The sequence below is a fragment of the Miscanthus floridulus genome, chromosome 6 (assembly GCF_019320115.1).
Source record: "Miscanthus floridulus cultivar M001 chromosome 6, ASM1932011v1, whole genome shotgun sequence".
NCBI classification, from domain to species: domain Eukaryota; kingdom Viridiplantae; phylum Streptophyta; class Magnoliopsida; order Poales; family Poaceae; genus Miscanthus; species Miscanthus floridulus.
In genome coordinates, this window is record NC_089585.1 from 99,144,014 (window position 1) to 99,152,084 (window position 8,071).

The following is an 8,071-nucleotide window of genomic DNA, read 5'->3' on the forward strand; positions in this document are numbered from 1 at the left end:
CAGACCTCGTGATGAGGTTGGGAGGAGGGAAGCAGCACGGCCGGTATTGGATGGCCAACAGCGCAATCGAGTCATCCTCTGTTCCCAGACTAAGCCAGATTCGACAAACCAGCACGAGCTCCTCCAACATCCCCATAGCACCTCGGCAGCCGAGCTCCACACAGATGATGGTGGCATTTTAGGTAAGTACAGTTTTATTCGTCGTTCACTGGTTTTACACATGTACCTGGCCTTTGCATTGTTTAAACCTTGCAGGTGTAATATTGCAGGCCTAGCTGGCAGAGTTGCAGGCCCAGCAGATGGCCCAGGCGGAGGCCCATCAGCGGCAGCTGGAGGCTGTCCAGCAGCAGTCGGCGCGTTAGCTGCAGGACGTGGCGACCTACTTTCAGGGCCTTCAGATCTCGGGTTTGGTCCTGCCTCCGTTGCCTCCCTCGCTGTTCGCTCCACCCCCTCATCCTAGTCCTATAGGGACTCCGTTGAGTATATGTGGTTGTTTATTGCTTTAGCTTGTGCGGCCATCCTGCAGGTACTAATGAGATCGCTTCTCCTTTGTGCAGGCATAGTCGGCGGGTTCGAACCCGACTCCTCCAGGTGGCCCTTCTCCACAGCACGGGTGGCCGGTTGGCACGGTTGGCCCGACTCCACAGTACATGTGGCCAGGTGGCGTTCCTCCGTCTACGCAGCACGGGTACTCCGGGTGGACAGGCGACCATCTTCCGCCGCCCGGGTGGACGTTCCAGGGTGGCCCTCCGCAGCAAGGGTAGCCTTCGTGGCCATCTGGGAGCTCTTCACACTCTGGGGGCCATGAGGACCAAGGGACGCAGTAGGTACCTCTCATTTCGCTTTTGGACTTGTGATGGTTATGTTGGACTAGTGATGGATTGGCTTCTGTGAGGGTTATGTTGGACTTATGTTGGACTAGTGATGGATTTGTATGGATGTACTTGTGATGGATGGATGGATTTGTTACGGATGAACTTGTGGATGGATTTGTGTTGAATTATATGGATGGAATGTGATATATATGTGATATTGTATGGATTTGTGTTGAATATATGTGATATTGCATGGATGGAATGTGAAAAAAACTGAAAAAAAATTACCCAGATTTGCCGAGTGCAAACACTCGGCAAAGCTGGGGAAGTTTTTTCCAGCACAACAGCTTTGTCGAGTGCTGACACAGCACTCGGCAAAGTGACCATAAGTTTGCCGAGTGTCAGCACTCGGCAAAGATTGTTTCCAAAAAAAATTACTTTGCCGAGTGCCTGTCAGAGCGGCACTCGGCAAATATTATTTTTTTAAAAAAAATTAAAAATTCTTTGCCGAGTACCTGCCACGTCAGCACTCGGCAAAGAAACCGGCAGATGACGGTAGACGTTAACTTTGCCGAGTGCTGACATGGCACTCGGCAAAGGCTTTGCCGAGTGCCCGACAGATGGCACTCGGCAAAGAATTCTTGGCCGACGAATTCTTTGCCGAATACTCTTTGCCGAGTGCGGCACTCGGCAAAGCCTTTGCCGAGTGTAAAACGGGCTTTGCCGAGTGCGGCCTGCACTCGGCAAAGAACTAGAATCCTGTAGTGTCAATAAAGTGCACACACGCTATAAAGTGCTAGACCTACATTGCATCAAGCGTGAATGACTACATTAGACAACCCACTATGTCAGTTTGTTGGAACGACATCGTCGGTGCCTTTGGCAATGATCTTTTCCGCAACTTTTGTTGCTTTGTTTTTCATCCATATGATCAGTATGGTTAGGGGGTGTTTGGTTCCTACAGAAAAATTTTAGTCCATGTCCTATCGAATGTTTGGACACATGCATGAAGTATTAAATATAGACGAAAAAAATAACTAATTGCACAGATTGTGGCTAATTTGCGAGACGAATTTTTTAAGCCTAATTAGTCCATGATTTGAAAATGTTGTGCTACAGTAAATATGTGCTAATGGTGAATTAATTAGGCTTAATAAATTCGTCTCGTAAATTAGTCTCCATCTGTGTAATTAGTTTTATAATTAACTTATATTTAGTTCTCCTAAATAGCATCCGAACGTCCGATGTGACATGGACTAAAATTTAGTTCAGGAAACCAAACAACCCCTTACTAATCTTTTCCCCATAGCAACTGCAAATATACCACACGTGCAAAAACATCTTCTCCTGCACCACTAATTCAGTATTTAGGTGTACTCCCTCCGTCTCAAAAGAAATATGTCATTACGGGGTTCATGCCAGTCAAATTTTCTTAAGTTTGATTAGGTTTTATAGAAAAATATTAGAAATATTTTATCTCTAAATAAATTTATTATAAAAATATATTTAGCGATTCATCTATTGATACTAATTATACACCATAAATATTAATACTTTTATATATATTTGGTTAAAATTAAAAATATTTGATTTCTCAGGAGGTGAAAATAACACTCTTAGGGACGGAGGATGGTTCTTGATTTTCAGTGCAGTAGTAGGTATTGAGTTGAGCGCAGGACGCCAAACACCTTGATTTGAGATGGAGCTTCATAGAGAGCGTACACCTGTGAACTGTGATCCTGTCATCCTTACTGTACCTATATGGATCGAAGACAGGCCGAAACGGTTGGACACTTGGACCATTCTTCCCCGTTGTATACGTACCACACGGCCCACGATATCAACAGCCACAGGTATGGCAGTTTGATGGACCGAAAAATTGGCTGAATGAATAGCACCCACCCCTCTCAAAAGAAAAGAAAAGAAAATGGAGCTGAATAGCAACTAGTGGGGAAAAAAACTAGATTTGGCCGATGACTAGTCTAGTCTCCAATTCACCTGATATGGAGAATTTCTCTAGAAAATTATCTTACTATGTTAAGCTGCACACAATCTGCTGCCTCCTGTTCGGAAAACAATCGGAACGGCGTGTAAAGCCTGAGACAACCTGAACTTTTTGAAACATTGAGACAACCTAAACTTTTTGAAACAACAGCCTGAACTAAAGACACACGTGTTCAAATCCGCACCGACAAATTCGAGCTACTCATCGACATAATTCAACACCAACCATCCACAAATTATGTGGCTCATAAAGATCATGACGGTCCCCATTTGTGGTACCAATTAACCAAGGGCTTTGCTATCAGCCACCAAAACGAGCTGCTATTAACGGCCCCCCTAGTCGGAAGCTACAAGCTAACTGTCAACTGCACGAGCAGGAGGCCAGCGACAGACGAGCAGCGTGGATAGAATGGGATCAAGTGTGCTGTGTGGTAGTGAGCGCCCTAAGCCCTACCAAGCAGGATAGGCTTCACCTTCGAGCGAACTGCAAGTAGCACTTGCCCTCGTTTAATTGCATACACCCGAGTTCTCTCCCTCCGTCCTCCCGAGAAGTTCTGCGGTGGCCTTTTAATCTCTGCGAACTTTTTTTTGTCTCTTGGACTCTTCCTCTTGTAAGGTTGCGTCCTGTGCTTCTGATTGGAGGCCGCCATGGATGAGGTCCCGGGAAGAAGTAGCTCCGTGAGAGCTACAAGGAGCATCTTCGGCGAAAGCATCCGTGGGAGGAAGCCGGAGATGAACAGGGCAAGGAATGTTCCTAGGACAACAGGTAACTTAACAAAATTCTGAATGATTATTCAGAATTGTAGTAAAGCACTGTTCCATTGAATTTCATATCGGTCTTTCAAATCAAAATTACGTTTCATCATATTCCTAAACAGTAAACACTTCGTGCATGCAGAATCTGTCACCAGAGATCAAGCAGCTAGCAAAATCCAGCATGGATAAGCTGAATGAACGCAAGGCCGCCGTGGACAAAGAAAGAGCCGGCGCCGAGTCCGAGCTGTCGAGGGCGCGCGCCATGGCGAAGGAGCTGGAGCGCCAAATCGAGCAGGCCAAGGCCAGGGCGTCGTCCAAGAGGTCAGAGCCCCACGCAATGCGGGCGACCAGGGCAAGCGAGAAGGGACCGGGTGCGCCGAGCTCGCAGGAGGAGCGCGACGCTGCCGAGTACGCGGAGGTGTCGCGGGAGCTGGACCGTGCCAGGCGGGAGCTGCTCAGGCTGCGGCTGGAGGTGAAGTCCGCGGCGGAGGCCAAGACCAAGGCCGAGAGCGACATCGTGGCGTCGGCGATAAACATCCAGTCCAACCTGCGCGCTGCCGACGAGATGAAGCGGCTGGTGGACGAGGCGAACGAGGAGCACGTCCTGGTGGAGCTCGCGCGCATCGAGGCCGAGCGGGAGCACCGCGAGATCGACGCCCAGCGGCGCGCCGAGGCCGAGCGGTTCGCCCGGGAGATGGAGGCCACCAGGGCCAAGATCGAGGCGCTGCGAAGGACGTGAGCCGCGCGCGGGAGATGGAGGCGAAGCTCGCCGTGACGACCGCCGACGTGGAGGTCCTGCAGGCCGAGATGGAGCTGGTCCGCGCCATGGAGAGGAACAGTGTCAAGAACGACGGACGCTGCGGGTGCGGAGGCTGAGGACAAGGCCCTGCTGCAGACCGCGGAGGCCGAGCTGGACGCGGCCAAGAAAGAGCTGGAGAGCATCAAGGCCGGGAGCTTCCAGTTCATGACGTCCATGGACAGCGCGCGCACCGAGATCATGCGAGTCTCCGAGGAGGTGAACCGGCTCAAGGCGCAGGAGAAGAAGGCGGACGCGCAGGTGCAGCAGCTGAACGCCAAGCTGCTGAAGGCGAGGGCCCGGTTGGAGGCCCTCACGGCGACTAACGAGCGGTCCACGGCGATCGTTTCAAATATGACGTCGGCACTGCAGCAGCTGCGGGACGAGAAAGAGTCGGCGAGGAAAGAGGAGGAGCTGACCGAGCTTGAGCAACTGTGCGTGCGCGCCGAGAACGAGAACGTGAACGCCGAGATCGCCGTGACCGAGGCACGGATACAGCAGTCTGTGAAGGAGCTCGAGGCGGCGAAGGCTGCCGAGGCCAAGGCGATGAAGAAGCTCAAGGCCGCCGTGGAAGGCACAATGCAGGCGAGGGCGTCACAGGGGTCGAGGACCATAACCATCTCGCGGTTCGAGTACGAGTACCTGAGCGGGCGCGCGGCGCTGGTCCGCGTGGTGGCCGACAAGAAGGTGTCCGCGGCGCAGGCGTGGGTGCAGGCGCTCAATGCCGGCGAGAAGGAGCTGGCGGCGCGCGCGGAGGCCGCGGAGCGCGTGACAGCTGAGCTGCGCGCAAAGGAGGCCGAGGTGGCGGCGGAGGCGGAGAGAGTGGCGGGCGAGCAGAAGGCGCTGGAGCAGGAGCTGTACGACCTGAACGCGGCGGCGGAGCGGGACGGGCTGCTGTGCGCGTACCCGCGGCGGCGGTCGACCAGGGTGTCGGTGACGATGCGGAGGGCGAGGGCGCGGCGGTCGTCCGTATCGTCATCGGCGGGGATCCGGAACCCGCGGACGCCGTCGTTCACCATCAAGAGGAAGAAGAAGGTGATGCCCAGCCTCTTCAAGCTCATCAAGCAGAGGAAAGACAATAGCGCGAGCTGAGAGATGAATGAGCCTCGCCAGAGGGAAAATGCATTTGTTAGCTTTGCTGCTTGTTCATGTCGTGTCAGGCTCAGGCGTCGCTGCGGTGCAATATGTACTGTTATCAGTCTGGCTCACGAGTCGTGCAGTGTTCTCTCAGAACAAATTAGCTTAAGTCGGTTTATAAGCCGTAAAAATCATCGACCAACCAACTAAAAATTGGCTCAGGTTTGCTCGTGCTTAGCAATGGAAGCCATAAAATATAGAAATTCCACCGTGTCTCACAGCTGCAATTTTACCTGATCAGCATCAAAATAGTCTGATCCAGCGGTAAGCAGGACAATATGATAACTCATCATTGTATCAAGCTTCAAGTGCTCAGCACTTCAAAGTCAAAGCAAATTTATAGATATATAATCTTTTCAATATTTTTCTAGCAAGATAAGTTGTTACACATTCCATAAAAATAAGATAAGTTGTTATACATTCCATCAAAAATAGTTTGCACATAAATAGAAAGGGGCTATTTGGATTTCAGCCACCTGCTGCCACGCGCAAGCCCGCAAGCGTTTGTCACGACGCCACAGACTGTAGCGTGGAAAATCGAGCCTCACCTGTGGCGAGAATACACACTACGCATTGTTTTTTTCGCTTTTTTCGTCACATCAAATCTTTGGACACATACATGGAGTATTAAATGTAGATAAAAAAATAACTAATTACATAGTTTGATTGTAAATTACGAGACGAATCTTTTGAGCCTAGTTAAGCCATAATTGGACAATAATTATCAAATACAAACGAACGTACTACAATACACAATACTGATTCCTAACCCCAATCCAAACCAGAACTACAATAAACTTTTAAAATGGCCGTGCCGTGCTTAACATTAAATGCCAACAGGATAGAGTCAAGATTTCTGACCACAACCGAGGATACCGGTTAGACCTTTGTTTAGATCACTTCTAAATTTTAAGTTTTTTCACTCTCTCTGTCACATCAATTTTTAGCCGTTTGCATGGAGCATTAAATGTAGGTAAAAAAATAACTAATTGTACAGTTTAGTTGGAAATCACGAGATGAATCTTTTAAGCTTAATTGATCCACGATTAGACAATATTTACCAAATAAAACGAAAATGCTACTATTCATCGATTTGAAATTTTTTGCAATCTAAACATGGCCTTAGCGAGAATTGCTCCACCACCATACAAGACAAGAGAGGACTTTTCTCCATGGCATTCCACCGTAGTAGACAATGGTAATTTTTTTACTGGGACTTGTTCTCCATGGCATCCCACTGTAGCATAGAGGTATATAACTTTTTAAGCAACCTTATCTCGCGTTCATAGAGGAGCTCGTCCTCATCGTCCTCGTCATAATTATTATCTTTTGAAAATTGTGTAGCTGTTAATTGGAGTTGAGAAATTTTCAAGAAATCTATTGCGAAAGAACATTTTGTTAGACTGCTTTTACCAACAACCAAATTCTGAAACATTTGTTAGACAACTTTTGCCAAACCATCTATTTCTTTGGAGGGGCGAAATGATTGGAACCTTTTTCTTCAAACAAAAGAAGAAAAAAAACGCCCATGACTTCATATAAAAAACTTTTCCCAGTGTTTGCTAACAAACATATATACTTTACCAAATCACAATTATGAGTTATAACAGGCTGCACAAACTGAAGAAGTCAGCTTGAGTTATCAAGTTGTCCCAAGAAGATGCAGGTTTTTAATTAAAAAGGAAATAGACAGATCTCGTCAGGCAATGCCAATTTCATTGTCGGTTCTCAGAACCTATGTCCCCTTTACATGTAATAATGATTTAAGATCCTAAACAAGGAAATTGATGATAAACCACCTTTTTGCCTAAACCAAAAATATCAACCTAAAACGTGGAGGTTGGATTGCATTTTTTTGGAACTTCTAAAGTAGAAAAAAGAGTAAATATTTAGAGAAATTCGCAAGCCAACTCAATGACCCGGTGAGCAAAAAAAAAATCATTGCAGCCCTTGTTCGAAAGCCAAAGTCAAATTTTCCTTTTATACCAAGAGAAAATTACATTCTTGGCCCTAAAAGAGTTGTGTTTTCTTTCTTGGTCCTTTTTGTTTTGAACTTTCCTATTTGGCCCCAAAACAAAATTTTATTCCTTTCTTAGCCCTTCTGTCCAATTCGTTTGTCTCTACTATGAACCAGCCCTTTGGAGCAACACGAGAAGACCGAAATACCCATTACATGTTTGTGCTTCTGGTCGCGACGAAGCACAGCCGCTCGCAGTCGCGGCTTCGCGACTCGTACACTGCATGTGCACGGGTCTGGTGGCAAAACCCTAGCCGCCACTTCCGGTGATGGAGAAGGGTGCCACCAACGAGCTCCCACCGGTGACCAGGCCGGTTCCAAATATACCTCAGCGCCACAGCATGGCGCCCAGGTTGGTCTCGACTGCTCGAGTCACCCGCGCAGGGCCTTTGCGCCGCTTCGGGGATGGCCGGCGCCGTGATCCATGGCGTAGGCTTGGGGCTAGCCGCCGCCACGAGCAACCGAGGAGACACAGGGCCTGGCGACCGGCGTGAGCTAAGGAGGCCCCACGACGACCGACGTGAGCCAGGGCACCCCCAAGGTCTG

General features: G+C 48.8%; 1 pseudogene; it reads left to right on the forward strand.

Moving 5' to 3' along the window:
- Positions 1 to 3,167: 3,167 nt before the first annotated feature.
- LOC136458756 (protein PLASTID MOVEMENT IMPAIRED 2-like) lies at positions 3,168 to 5,711 on the forward strand (annotated as a pseudogene).
- Positions 5,712 to 8,071: the final 2,360 nt, after the last annotated feature.